This window comes from Bufo bufo, chromosome 8 (assembly GCF_905171765.1).
Source record: "Bufo bufo chromosome 8, aBufBuf1.1, whole genome shotgun sequence".
NCBI lineage: Eukaryota > Metazoa > Chordata > Amphibia > Anura > Bufonidae > Bufo > Bufo bufo.
The window spans coordinates 208,545,115-208,563,078 of record NC_053396.1 but is presented as its reverse complement, the minus strand read 5'-3'; the positions used below and the strand labels follow the sequence as shown (position 1 = coordinate 208,563,078).

Here is a 17,964-nt window from a genome sequence, read left to right as displayed (position 1 = left end):
TGTCCGCCTCCAGAGCGGAATGGTGACTGAACGGAGGCAAATTGATGCATTCTGAGTGGATCCTTTTCCATTCAGAATGCATTAGGGCAAAACTGATTCCTTTTGGACCGCTTGTGAGAGCCCATGATGGATCTCACAAACGGAAAGCCAAAACGCTAGTGTGAAAGTAGCCTAAGATTGATAAGTGTGTATTTATGGTTCCGGAAGTGCAATTCCTGGGTTACCTACTCTCCTCTTCGGGTTTTTGTATGGATCCGGAAACAGTCCGTGCTGTGTTGGACTGGGATCGACCCGAAAATCTGAAAGCGCTCATGCAATTTTTGGGGTTCACCGACTACCGTAAACTTATCTTGAATTACTTGACTGTTGTTAAACCATTAACTGATATGACTAAGAAAGATGTGGATTTCTCAGTCTGGTCTGATGAGGCATTACAAGCCTTTTCAGCTGTGAAGGAATGTTTTGCTTCTGCTCTTATACTGGTGCAACCTGATGTCACAGCCATTCATTGTGGAAGTTGATGCATCCGAGGTAGAGGTTGGAGCAGTCTTGTCGCAGGGTCCTTCTCCTAGCAAATGGCGCCCATGTGCTTTTTTTCTCAAAAAAAACTCTACTCCTGAAAGAAATGATGATGTAGGTAATAGAAAGTTGCTGGCCATTAAGTTGGCTTTTGAGAAATGGCGTCATTGGTTGGAAGGAGAGATTCATCCCATTACGGTAATTACTGATCCAAAAAATCTGGCCTATCTGGAGTCGGCTAAATGTCTGAACCCAAGGCAGGCCAGATGGTCATTGTTTTTTACCAGATTTAATTTTGTTGTCACCTATCGATCTGGGGTTAAAGCTGATGCTTTGTCCCGTAGCTTTCCCGGGGGTGATTCGGAGGATCCTTGCCCAATATTAGCTGATGGGGTGATTGTATCCGCCCTATATCCTGAACTTGAGGCAGAGGCGTTGGAGGCCCAAGGAGATGCACCTGATTTTTGTCCTCCAGGAAAGTTGTTTGTTCCTTCGGAACATGTTTCAAGAGCATCACAGTATTGTTCTTATGGACACCCTGGGAGCAGATCCACGGTTGATCTCATTTCCCAGAGATTCTGGTGGCCAGGATTGCGTAAATGTTTTGAGGGCTATGTGTCAGCTTGTGCGTGTGCCAAGGTGACACATATTTGCCCTTCAGGATCTCTTCTTCCATTGTCTGTCCCGTCCCGACCATGGACTCATTTGTCCATGGACTTTATCACAGATTTGCCGAATTTTTAAGGGAAAACTGTGATTCTAGTGGTTGTTGATCGCTTCAGCAAGATGTCGCACTTTATAGCATTTATCAGGTCTACCTAATGCTAAAACTTTTGTACAAGTGTTTGTTGATAACATCGTGAAACTACATGGTATCCCCTCTGATGTGGTGTCTGATAGAGGGACTCAGTTTGTTTCCAGATTCTGAAAGGCGTTCTGTACTCGCCTGGGGGTACAATTGTCCTTCTCTTCAGCCTTTCATCCTCAGTCGAACGGACCGACTGAGCGCGCTAACCAGAATCTGGAGACTTATTTGAGATGTTTTGTCTCGGAGAATCAGGAGGAGTGGTCTTCATTTTTGTCGTTGGCTGAGTTTGCCATAAATAACCGTAGGCAGGAGTCCTCTGATAAGTCGCCATTTTTCTGAGCGTATGGGTTCCATCCGCAGTTTGGCACATTTTCTGGTACTAAGACTTCTGGTATACCGGAAGAGGAAAAATTTTCCTCTTCGTTGTCATCTATTTGGCGAAAATTCAAAGCAAAAAAAAAAAAAATGGGCAAAAAGTATAAACGTATGAGTGGTCCGGACCTGAGAGTAGGTGATTCTGTGTGGCTGTCCACAAGAAAGATTAAGTTAAAGGTACCTTCTTGGACGTTGGGGTCAAGGTTTATTGGGACATATAAGATCTCTTCCATTATTAATCCAGTTGCTTTTCGTCTTGAACTTCCGCAGGCTTTAAAAATTCATAATGTTTTTCACAAATCATTACTGAAAATATATGTCAAACCTGCTGAACTATCCTTCTTACCTCCGGCTCCAGTCTTGGTGGACGGTAATCTTGAATTTCAGATTGCCAGGATAGTGAACTCACGATTTCTCTGTCAATCTCTTCAGTATCTCGTGCACTGGAAAGGTTACGGTCCAGAGGAAACAATGTGGATTCGTGCGACCGACGTTAATGCCAGTCGCCTTGTGAAGGCCTTTCACAGGGCGCATTCTGATAAAGTCAGCCCTCGGTGTCTGAAGGTCACCCGTAGAGGGGGGGTGGGGTACTGTCACTCCCATGACAGAGGTGAGAAGATCGGAGAGACTGGCGGCACGTAAGGGTATCTGAAAGTCTCTCTGTTTTTTCCTTTAAGTGTTGTGTTTGATAATGACCACACCTCTTGTCTGGTGCATCTTGAAGTAATTACTGAAGCCCTATTTAGTTCTGACTCTCACTGCTTACCATGCGGTTGCTATTTCCTCCTGGAGTTGGTTGAGCTGATGTGTTGTTCCTTTGGATCTCCTGCTCCTCCACTCTGCTTTAAGCTAAGTGCATTTTGTCTTGCATTTTGTTGTCGCTTGTATGTGTTGTTGTCTAGGCCTCAGGGAGATGCTGGTTCCATCATCTGGGAAGGAACCAGTAATCTCATTCCTTGCCACCATTCCTAAGGCCTTCCAGGGTCTTCAGGGCCTAGGGACCGGTGTATGAGTAGTTCTACCTTCAGGGTCTACTCATACTGGCAGGAGTCAGGAAGAGGTCTAGGGATTCCTAGGAGGTCACATCCATCTACCTTAGCATTGAGGCCTAGACTGCAGTCTATTCCTTCTGTGTGTCATTTGGTGCTATCCCCTCCCCATTACCTGTGACAGTTACTAACGGTATTCTTTGAGACTGTGGTCCTAACTCTCTTCAGGTCATTGAACAGATCCTCCCGTGTAGTTCTGGGCTGATTCCTGACCTTTCTCAGAATCATCCTTTCCCCACGAGGCGAGATCTTGCATGGAGCCCCAGACCGAGGAAGATTGACAATCATTTTGTGTTTCTTCCATTTTCTAATAATTGCGCCAACAGTTGTTGCCTTCTCACCAAGCTGCTTACCTATTGTCCTGTTACCTATGCCAGCCTTGTGCAGTTCTACAATTTTGTCCCTGGTGTCCTTAGACAGCAATTTGGTCTTGGCCATGGTGGAGAGGTTGGAGTGTGATTGATTGTATGGACAGGGGTCTTTTATACAGGTAACGATTTCAAACAGGTTCAATTAATACAGGTAATGAGTGCAGAGTAGGAGGGCTTCTTAAAGAAAAACTAACAGGTCTGTGAGAACCAGAATTCTTGCTGGTTGGTAGGTGATCATGCAATAAAATGCAAATTAATTATTTAAAAATCATACAATGTGATTTTCTGGACTTTTAATTTTATTTCTGTCTCTTACAGTTGAAGTGTACCTACGATTAAAATTACAGACCTCTCCATTCTTTGTAGGTGGGAAAACCACCACTGTTTCAAGAATGGTGCATCCATCCACCAGTCGTGATCTCCCTGCACCTGGCATGAGAGGCAGAAGACTCTTAAGTCGGCACATCTCTGCCCTGCCGTGCACCAGAACCTGAAGTCTACACCAGCTACAGTCTTTTAAAATACAATGCACTATCCTTATAGTACTATACTGACATTGACCAGGAGGCTAGATTTACGGGATGCCGATGGGAGACCGAGTGCCATTGCCAACAGCGTGTAAGGGGTTAAACAGCCTGAATCGGCACTTCTGCCAGTCTGGGCCCCATGGTAACCACCGTAAAAAGATGTATTGGAGGTCTCTAAGGGGTTAATGTCCTTTAGATGACTGTTAAAAATAGTCCCATTAATTTCAGTGGGGTCTGTCTGGCTGTGATCACATGACCCGTGTGACTAGCCCCATGGACTTCCATTGGTTCTAAAAATGCTCTTGTCAAGGTTATAACTAACAGCTGTCACATGGACATTTTTCCTGTTCGTGTGAATGTAGCCCAAATGGAGTTCTGTAATGTCTCGTCTCATTGTTGGCATGTCACTAGAATATGCCAGCAATGTCCGATAGTTGTGGGTCCCAACTTTGACAATCTGAGTCTGGGGCTGTGCAAACTTTTAGAGTGCTCTTAACCCAGTCCCTGCCCTACCAACCAGAAATATCCCCCCCAAAAATGTCACGTTTGAAGTACTTGTGAAAGAGGGAAGGATACTGTCCCATGTGCCCATCACAACCATGCCCCTACTTTGGGGAGTCTTTTTAGAAGTTAATTTGTATTCATATATCTGTTTAGTTTATATGCTTGCCAAGTAGGGAGGAATTCATTTAGGCGAGGTTGTACAGCAGAGCAGGAGTAATGGTGTAGCAGAGTTGGAGAACCAGAGTGAGAGATTCTGTGTAGTGGAGATGATGTATCTGTAACAATGACAGTTTTTTCACAAGACCTCAGAACTGGACTTCTTCTGTAGCAGTTACACTTCCCAGGGGCTAACCGTGTCTCATGGTACTCGGATACCTCCAATATTTAACCCCTTTCTGACATCTGCCATATATCTACAGCGTAGTGGGAAGTGACTTCCCGACAGCCACCATACAAGTACAGCGTGCTTGTCAGGCGGGTGCAGGAGCTGCGCTTGCTCGTTCAGCGGCAGGGGCCCAGCTGTTCTTGACAGCCAGGCCCCTGCTGCATACGCCAGCATTGATGCTGGCGCATTAACCATTTGTATGCCACAGTCAACACTGACCACGGCATGCATGGAGTTGCGGAGGGAGGCCCCTTCCACAGGCATTGGGGCTTCTTCCCTATGGAAACCGGGGAGACCAAGCCCCCTGGCTGGGTCTCATAGGCACACTGTCAGTGTATTACACTGGCAGTACACTATGTATTGTAATGCATTGTAGAGGGGATCAGACCCCCAAAAGTTAATTTGTTTAAGTGGGACAAAAAAAAAAGTTCAAAAAAAGTTTTTAGTTTTTTTTTTATATAAAAAGTACCCTTTCCCCTCATCAAGCCTTACACAATAAAAAGCAAAAAATAAATAGACATAGTATATATCTTTGTGTCAATAACCGGCTCTTTAAAAACATCACATGATCTACCCTAGATGAGTGCCATAAAAAAAAAAAGGCCGGCAAAATAGGCATTTTTTGGTCATGTTGGCTTACAAAAAGTGTAAAAAGCAATCAAAAAGTACTATGTACTCTACAATGGTACCACTGAAAACGTCACCTCATCCCTCCAAAAATGAGCCCCTACACAAGACGATTGACAGAAAATGAAAAATAATATGGCTTTCAGAAAATGGCGACACAATTTTTTTTTCAAAAATGCTTTGATTGATTGGTCTACCCCTTAAGGTGAATGCTGTAAAAAAAAAAACTCAAAACAGCCATTTTGTCAGCCATTAAAATAAAATAAAAATGGCACCAAAATAGCCATTTTTTGGTCACCTTGTCTTACAAAAAGCGTAATAGCGAGCGATAAAAAAGTACTATGTACCCCAAAATGGTACCAATAAAAACATCAATTTATACCGCGAAAATAAGCCCCCACACAAGTAAAAAAAAGAAAAAAAATCTAAAAATATGTCTCTGACAAAATGGTGAGACAAAAACAGGGTTTTGTTTTTTTCAAAAATGCTTTGTGTAAGAGTAGTAAAACGTAAAGAACTGTATAAAATTGGTATCTTTGGTATTGTGTCCTTTTTCCCGCACATGTTCACCACAATAACAAAACTCAAAAAGCAATGGCAGAGTTGCCTATCTTTATCCTGCTTCCCAAAAAGCTAAATAAAAAGCGATCAAAAAGCCATATGTACCCCAAAATAGAACCAATGATAAAACTCCATTGAGAGAAAATTAAAATGTATGGTTGTCAGAAAATAGAGGCTGATCAATAGCAACATGGCACCTATAATCCATTCCACTAAAATCTGCCCTCCAAAAACCATGTGGTGCTCCTTCTCTTCTGATCCCTGTTGCGTGCCCAAACAGCAATTTATGACTACATATGGGGTTTTGCCATGTTCAATAAAAATGCTTAACAAAATTTGTGGGGCTTTGTATCCTGTTACCCCTTGTGAAAATGAAATATGGGGAGCTTATACATTTTATTGAAAAAAATTAACATTTTCAATTCCACAGCCAAGTGTTTCTAAATGGTATTATAAGCCTGTGGGATCAAAGTGCTCAGTACACCCCTTCAATAAATTCTTTCAGTGGTATATTTTCCAAAATGGGATCACTTTTTCAGGGATTCTACTGTGGGGGTACCTTAGTGTGCCTTCAAATGTAACATGATGCCCAAAAACCATTCTAGCAATATCTGCTCTCTTTTCCTTCGAGTCCTGCCGTGTGCCCATACAGCAGTTTAAGGCCATATAATAGGGTGTTTCTGTAAACTGTTGAATCAGGCTAATAAATATTAAAGTTTGTTTGGCTGTTAACCCCTGCTGCCTTACAGGAAAAACTGGATTAAAATGTGAAATCTGCAAAAAAAAATGTTGAAATTTGGCCTCCATATTCCTTTAATTCTTGTGAAACATGTAAAGTGTTATCAACCTTTGTAAAATCAGTTTTGAATAACTTGAGGGGTGTGGTTTCTAATATGGGGTAATTTATGGGCAATTTCTAGTACATAAGCTCCACTAAATTAAATTGGTCTTTAAAAAAGTTGATTTTTGGAAATTTCCTTAAAAATTTGAAAAATTTGTTTCTAAAACGCTAAGCCTTCTAATGTCCTAAAAATAAAATGACATTCACAAAATGATGCCATCATGATGTAGACAGATGGTGAATGTTAATTAATAACTACTTTGTGAGGTATCACTATCCAAGCAGAGAAATTAAATTTAGAAAATAGCTAATTTTTCAAATTTTCAGTACATTTTGGATTTTTTTTATAAATAAAAGGTAAAACACTCAAATTTACCTTAAACATAAAATACATTGTGTCACAAGAAAACATTCTCAGAATGGCTTGGATAAGTAAAAGCATTCCAAAGTTACTACCACATAGATAGACACCGGTCAGGGGGTAGTTCAGTAATGGAGTGTATTTTTACATATACCCATACTGTGTGAGAAATATCTCTGTAAATGACAACTTTTCCCATTTCTTTATACAAAGTTGTCAATTTACAGAGATATTTCTCTCACCCAGCATGGGTATATGTAAAAAGACACCCCAAAACACATTGCCCTACTTCTCCTGAGTACGGCGATACCATATGTGTGACACTTTTTTGCAGCCTAGGTGCACAAAGGGGCCCAAATTCCAATGAGTACCTTGAGGATTTCACAGGGCATTTTTTACGCATTTGGATTCCAAACTACTTCTCACGCTTTAGGGCCCCTAAAATGTCAGGGCAGTATAAATACCCCACAAGTGACCCCATTTTGGAAAGAAGACACCCCAAGGTATTCCGTGAGGGGCATGGCGAGTTCCTAGAAGATTTTTTTTTTTTTGGCACAAGTTAGCGGAAAATTATTTAAGTATTTTTTTTTTCTTACAAAGTCTCATATTCCACTAACTTGTGACAAAAAGTTAAATTTTACATGAACTCGCCATGCCCTCACGAAATACCTTGGGGTGTCTTCTTTCCAAAATGGGGTCACTTGTGGGGTATTTATACTGCCCTGGCATTTTAGGGGCCCTAAAGCGTGAGAAGTAGTTTGGAATCCAAATGCGTAAAAAATGCCCTGTGAAATCCTCAAGGTACTCATTGGAATTTGGACCCCTTTGCGCACCTAGGCTGTAAAAAAGTGTCACACATGTGGTATCGCTGTACTCAGAAGAAGTAGGGCAATGTGTTTTGGGGTGTATTTTTACATATACCCATACTGTGTGTGAGAAATATCTCTGTAAATGACAACTTTTCCCATTTTTTCATACAAAGTTGTCAATTTACAGAGATATTTCTCTCACCCAGCATGGGTATATGTAAAAAGACACCCCAAAACACATTGCCCTACTTCTCCTGAGTACGGCGATACCACATGTGTGACACTTTTTTGCAGCCTAGGTGCGCAAAGGGGTCCAAATTCCAATGAGTACCTTTTAGGAGGGCATTTTTAGACATTTGGATTCCAGACTTCTTCTCACGCTTTAGGGCCCCTAAAATGCCAGGGCAGTATAAATACCCCACATGTGACCCCATTTTGGAAAGAGGACACCCCAAGGTATTCCGTGAGGGGCATGGCGAGTTCATAGAAGATTTTTTTTTTGGCACAAGTTAGCAGAAATAGTTTTTTTTGTTTTTTCCACCAAACTCTCCCTTTCCGCTAACTTGGGACAAAAAGTTCAATCTTTCATGGACTCAATATGCCCCTCAGCGAATACCTTGGGGTGTCTTCTTTCCAAAATGGGGTCATTTGTGGGGTTTTTGTACTGCCCTGGCATTTGAGGGTCTCCAAAATCATTACATGTATGGCCAGCATTAGGAGTTTCTGCTATTCTCCTTATATTGAGCATACGGGTAATGAGATTTTTTTTTCCGTTCAGCCTCTGGGCTGAAAGAAAAAATGAACGGCACAGATTTCTTCATTCGCATCGATCAATGTGGATGAAAAAATCTCTGCCAAAAAATGTGCAAAAAAAAAAAGGAGGGGAAAGGCGTCTGCCTGGACATAGGAGCTCCGCCCAACATCCAAACCCACTCAGCTCTTATGCCCTGGCAAACCCGATTTCTCCATTCACATCAATCGATGTGGATGAATAAATCATTGCCAGAATTTTTTTACATTTTTTTTTTTTATACAAAGTGTTTGCCAAAGCATATGAACACCGCCTCTCAGCTCATAATCCTTGGCAAACGTATCTTTTTTACTGCAGAGGAGAAATCTCGTCTTGCAGCGCAATGCTTCTGTCAGAATGCACATCAGTGCTGCAGCTCGTTCATCGCTTGGTCCACCTAGAAGGTAAAAAAAAAAACAGGCAGCAACGCAATAAATTTATTAACATTAACTTTATATAACATTTGAAACAGAACATTAACTTTTATAAACTTTATTGAACTTTTGAAACAGAACATTAACTTTTTTGCTTACCTGTGATTTTTTTTTGTTTTTTTGTTTTTTACCTTTAGAGGATAAACCTCTCCTTCCCCATGGGACAATGTGCAAAGCGCAAATCGCCCAGAGATGTGGCGAAGTACATTATGCACTTTGTCCCAGGTGAAAGGAGAGGTTTGTGGCAGCTCTGTGTGAAAGGGCCCTAAGACCCCTGTGTGCCTGTCCTGTGTCACGTAATCCCTACACTAATAGTGTACCTGTGTGTGGTACTTGCGGAAACACTCCCCTATGCATAGGGCAGGCTGGTCAGGACAGTCAGGACAAAAAAAGGTGGTGTCACGCCTTATTCCAGCCCTGCTACAGACACGACATCTTTTTCTTGGGGAACGCTGAGTTGGGGTACCAGGATAGACACTCGGGAAGTGTCTGGCATGTAGCCGGCTCACTACATCAGGGACTTGGGGCACAGACCCTCCTGGATACAGGAGTTCCGAAATGATCTCTTCCTGGAATTTTAGGAAGGATCCCGTTCTCCCAGCCTTACTGTAGAGAACAAAACTATTATAGGCAGCCAATTGAATTAAATAAACAGACACCTTTTTATACCAGCGTCTGGTGCGGCGGGACACTAAATAGGGAGCCAACATCTGGTCATTGAAGTCCACCCCTCCCATGTGAAGGTTATAGTCGTGGACAGAGAGGGGTTTCACAATGACTCCAGTTGCCCTTTCAATTTGGACAGTCGTGTCTGCGTGAATGGTGGACAGAAGGTAAACGTCCCTCTTGTCCCTCCACTTCACCGCGAGCAGTTCTTGGTTGCACAAGGCAGCCCTCTCCCCCCGTGCAAGTTGGGTATTAACGAGCCGTTGGGGGAAGCGCCGGCGACTAGGTCGCGCGGTGCCACAGCATTGAATTCCGACTAGATGTAAGTGCCGAAAGAGGGCCACACGTGTGTAAAAATTGTCCACGTATAAGTGGTACCCCTTGTGGAGTAAGGGTTAAACCAAGTTCCAGACAATCTTGCCACTGCTCCCCAGGTAGTCAGGACATCCGACCGGCTCCAGTTTTGAGTCTTTTCCCTCATAGACCCTAAAACGATATGTACAGCCTGTGGCCCTTTCACAGAGCTTATACCGTTTGACCCCATACCGGGCGCGCTTGCTGGGGATGTACTGTTTGATGCCAAGGTGCCCGGTAAAATATACTAGGGACTCGTCTATGCAGATGTTCTGATTGGGGGTATACGCATCTGCAAATCTGGATGAAAAATGGTCTATGAGGGGCGGAATTTTGTGGAGCCGGTCATAAGCAGGGTGGCCTCTTGGATGACAGGTTTTATTGTCAGCGAAATGCATAAAACGCATGATGACCTCAAAACGTGCGCTGGACATTGCAGCAGAGAACATGGGCATGTAATGTATTGGGTCTTTAGACCAATAGGACCGCAATACATTTTTCTATTGCGGATAAGGATAAGGACCAAAAAAAAATAAATTCGGAAACTGTGACTGGTTTCCACCGGTAAGGCTGGGCATAGAAGCTTTCCGGATTGGCGGTTATATAGTCTGTGGTGTAGCGGTTGGTTTCTGCCACAACTAAGTCATAGAGATCCGCGGTGAAGAACAGCTCAAAAAACTCAAGGGCTGATCCTAAATGAGCTGTCTCCATGCGAACTCCAGACTGGGCGGTGAAAGGGGGCAATACGGGTGCGGCGGAAGCAGGGGAGTGCCAATTTGGGTTTGCCAGCACCTCTGGGATACTAAGGGTTCTACGGGCCTGTGAACGCGGTGGCTGCGACGGGGGAGTTAATGCACGTGCCACCATACCAGCTGGAACTGCCCTTCTGGTGCTCGCCACTTCACCAGGGAATACGGCAGTGCTGGTAGAAGGTCCAGGATGTGCTGCGCTGCTGGTGTATGCCGCACCATAAACAAGATCAGCGTTAGCACCACTCTGCTGCAAATGAGGCTCATCATGCGGGGTAGGCAGAACACTGACATGGGATCGGGTACGCCTGACCGTAGCAGGGACCTCAACCTCGTCATCATCACTAGCGGTTAGAGTGCCACTGCTGTCTACAGGTTCATATTCTGAACCACTGGACTCAGCGGGTGAGGAGTCCCCATCGCTTTCATCCATCACGGCCAGAATCCTGTAGGCCTCTTCAGCAGAATACCCCTTATTTGACATTTTGGACTAACTAAATTTAGGGGGTATTCCTCTGAGACTACCCAGAAAAAAGAGCACACCTGCCTAATAAAAAGGAGTGCTTGCGAAGTAAAGCTGCGATCTCTAATAAAGATCCAAAAAGCTCAAAAGTGATCTTTATAGCGGCGCAGCGATTTTACGGTGTTTTTGCAGTGATCAGAAAAAAAAAATTCTGTCACTGCGGTGTGGCGGACTGAACGCAAGTGTGCGCACAAGATCAGGCCTGATCGGGCGAACACTGCGTTTTTTGTAGAGCCTAAGGTGACCCTAATGTACTTATATAGATCTGATTGCGATCAGTCTTGATCACTTACAGATACTATATAGTACTAGTGCTGATTAGCGACAGCGATGGTGCTAATCAGCGACTAATCAGTGACTGCGGTGCGGTGGGCTGGGCGCTAACTACCTAGCAAGTAGCTAACTACCTGGCGGTGATGAGGGACCCTTACAGGGGGGTGATCAATGTCAGGGGGGTGATCAGGGGTTAATAAGTGACAGGGGGGGGGTGTAGTGTACAGTATGTGTGGTGATTGGTGCTACTTACAGAGCTGCCTGTGTCCTCTGGTGGTCGATCCAAGCAAAAGGGACCACCAGAGGACCAGGTAGCAGGTATATCAGACGTTATTTACAAAATAGCGTCTGACATACCCATTTCATTGGATCTTTTAAAAATCTACAGCCTGCCAGCCAATGATCGCTGCCGGCAGGCTGTAGATGAACTTCTGAACTGCGCGATCCTGTGAACGCGCGCTCCTGTGAGCGCGCGTTCACAGGAAATCTCGGGTCTCACGAGATGACGCCTATTGGCCTATCGGCGTTAGTGTGACGGGAGGAGGTTAAAGACTGGGCATTCAACAGCTGCTCTGCATTAACCAACCAAACTAAGCGATGACCTTACCCAGTTTGTGCAGCGTACTCAAGTTAGGGTTAATAGTGTTCCTGGGTGTTGTAGTGCAATTGTGTCCACTAACCTGAGACAGCTGACTCTCTGCAAGGGCAGGTAATGATAAGTAAAGTTTGTGACGCCAGTGCCAATTAAACGGTGGCACGCCATTTGCTGATAGCAGGAATAACTGAGGAACCACGTGATGTTAAAACAGAACTCAAACTTTAGTAGTCATCATACATGGACATAGATGGAAGCGCAGTTCCTTTGCAGACAGTTGGTTGCAGTACATTTGATGCAGGCAATATATATAGCAAGGTGACTTCAGAGTGTTAAACACAGGACTTGCAGTACAGGCGGCTTGCACTCTATTCCTGACTGATCCTGGAACTTAGAAACTCTTCTCCAAGGCCCGATGCCCTAGCTCTGGCTTATATCCTTGGTTTTATAATGATCAAGTACCTCCTCTGTTGTCCTTAGTACCTCTTGCTTTTCTGGACTTGCCTCTGTCTCTCTCAGTTTCCTCAGGCTGATTAACTGTGGTGTTCCTGCTTCTGCATATATGAACTCAGGAGGGGAACCTTCTCCTTGGATCTGGAACCCGGTTACAGGGACTGCAATACCCTCTCCTGGTCCGCAGGCTTCAGGCCTGGACTTGACTCAGACATAGTCTAATCTCCAACTCCAACTCCAACTCCTCTTCCTTTCCCTGACTGGGCCTTATATAAACTAGGGCTCCCTAGCTCCCTCTAGTAACTAAGAGCTGGAATGACACCCCTAGCAGGCCTGTAGATGCACATTTTACAGTAACAGGGAAGTACATAGCATTACATTACATTATATTTTATAAAGATGACTCATACCAACCTCCCCATAAATAAGGGGAAACGACAGCACACAAGTGACCCTTCTGTAGTGACGGGCATTACAGCTCCCGTACACTACATTTGCCCCAAACAATGTTGGAAAATAGGTGAGGAAGAGGCAGCAAGGAAATCCTTGTTGCTTGTATCAGGAGCCAAGATAACTGAAGACCAGTGTAGCTGAGTTATAGCAGTGAACAGAAGATTGGTGTAGTCGAGTAGAAATAATGTAGTGGAGTAGAAGCTGATGTGCAGGGAAGCCAAGGGCAGAAGAAAAGACTGAACCAGTCAGAGGAGGGGTCAAGGCAGTGCATGTGACTGGATTCAGGACAGATGAGGGACCTTCTCAGAGGAGTTTAGCAAAGGGAGAAGATGTTGGCATGGAAATTCCTAAAAACAGAAGCATTAAAGCGGTTGTCTCACTTCAGTAAATTGTATTTATCATGTAGAGAAAGTTAATATAAGACACTTTCTAATGTATTTTGATTGTCCATATTGCCTTATTTGCTGGCTATATTCATTTTTCCTTTGTAATATTATTATTTATTATTAAAGCGCCATTCATTCCATAGTGCTGTACATATGAGAAGAGGTATACATACATAATACAGACAATTGCACTAATCATAAACAAGACGAGTTACAAACTGGTACAGAAGGAGAGAGGGCCCTGCCCGTGAGGGCTTAAATTGTACATGATTATATACTTCTAGTTTACATGGCTACGACCACCCAGCAACAGAGGCCATGCTTGCACACTGTAGGAGAAAGCGGTATCCTATGTGCACTCCCACGGTCCTGGCTACCATAGATTGTTGCGCTGCTCTATTGCAATGTGGTTGTAACCATGGAAATGAGGTGTATAATATTTATTTATGTTATGCACTTATATAGCGCTGCTAAATTCCACAGCGCTTTACAGAGATTAGTTTCAAGCTGTCCCCACTGGGGCTCACAATCTAAGGTCCCTATCAGTATGTCTTTGGGGTGTGGGAGAAAACCGGAGTACCTGGAGGAAACCCACGCAAACACGGGAAGAACATACAAATTCCATGCAGATGTTGTCTTTGGTTGGATTTGAACCTGGGACTCCAGCTCTGCAAAGCACCAGTGCTAACTACTGAGCCACCGTGCTACGATGGAAAAATGAAATAAGCCAGCAAAGGAGGCAATGTCCTTTTTAGGAGCCCAGCTTTCCATTTTGGACCATGACATTGACAGACTGCTTGACTTCTGTGGAGAATTTGAAGACAGAAAATAAGGACATGGAAACTGTTAGAAATCTTGAGAGTAGAAGGTACTGTAGCTTTAACCAGATAACTCCTTTAATTTGTTCAAGTACTTTGAGAAAGTTTCTTGTAGGCAGTTTTGAAGAAGATGTTTTTTGAAGAGATTTAAATTGTATCTCCTGTGAAAATGGGAGTAGGGAACCTATGTTTTTCAGTTCTCTTAGCATTGGCCACAGCTGAGGACAGATTCACTTGAACCTTGATGTCACGGGAATCAAAACAAATCTGTTCCATGGCTGGAAGCCGACACTGAGTAGGGAACAGAGGAAGGCAAGGCTCCAGTCAAAAGTTACTACAGAATGTTTTTTCCAGTATTAGTAGATTCAGCCCAAGGAAGGCATTAGTAAACATTTTTACTTATTGCTCCTTGGATTCATTCTCTCAGTCTAGCCTAATCTTGTAGATCAGGGATGCTCAACCAGCAGCCCTCCAGCTGCCAACTCCCAACATGCCCTAAGAGCTGTTGGCTGCAACAGCTGGAGGGCAGCCGATTGGGCATCCCTTTTGTAGATGATAAGCAGAGGATTAGTCTATGGAAATCTTCAGCACTTTACACAGATGTCTCCAGCACTTAGAGACAAATTCAACTTTTCAGCCTGAAAGAATGTGAGACAAAAGGCCATAGAAACAAAACAATCTTCCTGAAAAGATTTGGGCAAATGGTGAGAAAGAGAACTGTAATAAATTCTATAAATAATTCGGACCAGGGTATGGGTAGAGGCGGTAGAGGTCTGAAAGGTGGTATATTAGCGAATGAACTCTTTCACATCTTGTCCCCTATTGGGCCACCAGTAGAAATAGAAAAGCAGTCCTGTGGTGCATTTGACTATAGTTATGTTGTTTGTGGTCTAATGAAGCGGCCGGTCCAGCCCTAAAATACATCACCTTTAAATAACTAATAAATAAACCATTTAAACCAGGGAGGACCAACATGCCCTGATAGCTGTAGGCTGTCCGGAGCATGCTGTGAGGCGTAGTTTTGCAACAGCTGGAGGGCCTCAGGTTGGGCATCCCTGATTTACACAATACAAACGTATTTGGACTTACCTTGGTTGCACTGCTGCTGTATCCTGCACTCTAAATAAGCTTGTTTTTATGGTCCACAATGTGTTCTTTTATCTTGTGAACAAACATATTTTTGGATATATTGCATTTCACTCTGGCCCAGTTTACTTTCCTGGCTAAAATGAATGGTATATCAGACCAGAATGCTGTTTACAAGGGCATCAGGATGACACAAATGTAGTACAACTGCTATGTAAGCAAGACATAGTCACATGTATAGGCAAAATGTTGTAAAACATTGGAGTAGCATTTAGATAGATGAGCCTGGCTGCTGCTTTAAGGATAGATTTGATAAGGGACAGTTTAGTGAGTGCGAGACCAATTAATAATGAGTTGCAGTAATCGAGACAAGAATGGATCAGAGCAACAATGAGACTGTTTGTTGTTTCCACAGTAAGAAATTGGTGGATTCCAGAAATGTTTTTGAGGTTCAGGCAACATGAGTGAGAAAGCGATTGAATATAGGGGTGAAGGAAAGATCTGTGTCAAACATAACACTGTGACAACGGACATGATGCCTAGGCATTATGGTAGTGCCGCATACTAAGATGGTTTTCTTCTGGCCGATTCTCGGCATATTTGCTAGGTGGCGGCTTGATCTCCGCTGATCCCTATTATTTTTAATGAGACTGGACTGAGATGCTCAAGGTTCTGGCTATGCCGGAATGCAGAGAGATCCAGTAGGCTGTTCCCTGCCAGAACAACCTGCTGGATCCCTATTACTAGTCTGAAACCAGCCTTAGGTACGTTAGTAGATGGAGAAATCACCAGTAGTTCAGTTTCAGATAAAGAGAGGACATGATGTTAGAGACAGTAGACAGTCATAGGTGTTCTGAAGTACAGCAGGGGTGAGGTCACGGGATTAAGTGTATAGCTGAGTGTCGTCAGCATGGAGATTGTACTGAAAACAAAATCTATCAGTCTGTCCGATAGGTGCTGCGTAGAGAGAAAAAAGCATAGGACCTAGGACTGAACCCTGAGGAACCCCAACAGGAAGAGGGAGAGGAGGGGAGGTAGAGCCACCAAATGACACACTGAAAAAGTGGCACAAGATATAGGAAAAAACTAAGAGAGAGCAGTGTCCTTAAAGGGGTTATCCGATATCTAAAATATCCCACCCAATGCCTGGGCCCCTTGTATGGATTATATTTACCTGCTCCCCGACACCCGTGTCTCTCCGAATCCCCACACGGCCGTCGTTGCATCTCCCCGTCGCTCGGTTAAAAACATCCGGCGATGGGGGAAGCAGCCAGTAGCATGCCACAACGGTGACCAGCCTCAAGGGGGATTTTCCCCGCCACGGCCTGCTATTGGCTGCTCCCAAAAGCAAGCCGGTAAAGAGGAGGAAGGGAAGAAACCAAAAGGAGAGGTTGAAATTTTTTGTTGGGTAGTGACAGCTGGGGAGAGAGAATGAAGGAGATGTGAGGGAATAGAGTCAGTAGTGCATGTGGTAAGGTGAGAAGAAGAGAGAATCCAGGAGACTTCTTCTGTTACTGGGTCGATTGTGGCAAGTGAGCCTGGGCAGGTCAGTAGGGAAGGAGATCGATGACATTTAGTAGCTGGGCGCTAATTTCCTGCCGGATGTATTGAATCTGGAGCATCGCTAGAGAAAGCAGATTTGAGGTGTGTACTAGGGTCGCATTAGTCTCTGTTTGGAGGGTCTCAGTGTAGGGGGTACTACTTCATCCAGGGTGCTTCTGAGGGTGTCATTATAGTGTTTTACAGCCAGATCAGGACAGGAAAGGGAAAATATTGGGAACAATGATGACTGTAGAGTGTCTAAGTTTCTTAATAGATTTCTGAATATGTGATAAGTAGGAGTGTCCTGATATGGATGAGAATTTAATAAAGCTTGTGAGCTGTACATGGGTGAGGGAACGAGAGGGCGGCTGATGTGGATAGAATGTAATGGAGGGGTAAAAGGACCGTGAGCGTGAAGAGAAACAGCACATGTTAAAATTAGCATAGATACAATGAATGTAGTCATTGACATATGAGCAAATGTGTTTGAGTACTGTATGTCTCATACCCTACCAGTCTTCTACCCTGTCTAACTGCCATGTTTATCTGCAAGACACCGAGTGACGACAGTTTGTGTAGGACGTGTTCTACCCTCGCGGTCCCCTATGCTATGTCTAAATTTGTAGGGGAGTGTGTGCTTAGATATATTTCTAATTAAGCTCGTTTACTCTATTTTTCATCTACACTTGAAAATAACTAGAATCAAGTTATGGGAATTTTTATTTTATTTTTTGCTGTTTTTGATAATCTTGCAACACCTCTTTATATGGAGTTACCAAACTCATAGACGTAAATAATGTAAATTTTGTTGTTACTCCAATCAAGCTTTTTTAGATCGGGGGAGGGGGTCAGCTTCAGACTTCATACAGCGACAAATGTCCCACATGGTTTACTACAAAGAAATAACTAATTGACTATTGGATTACTTTTTAGCAATTCTTTTTAAAGGTAAGCTTGTAACTAATATGCAATTCAATGGATACGCTGGACCTTTTGTTATTTAGCATTTTCATCTTGTTTAGGGAAGACAGACTGTCGGACCAGTTTGAAAAGCTTGTTCACAGGCCTACAGCTATACTGGAATGCTGACATTACTACAATATGA

At 43.6% G+C, this 17,964-nt stretch overlaps 1 long non-coding RNA gene across 1 annotated transcript in view; it reads left to right on the top strand.

The window, feature by feature from the left end:
• Window positions 1-3,629, top strand: part of LOC121009470 — a 29,916-nt gene extending 26,287 nt beyond the window's left edge. Inside the window, exon 4 of the long non-coding RNA XR_005780765.1 lies at window positions 3,619-3,629. This is a non-coding gene — a long non-coding RNA (uncharacterized LOC121009470). The remainder of the gene's footprint in view (window positions 1-3,618) is intronic.
• Window positions 3,630-17,964: the final 14,335 nt, after the last annotated feature.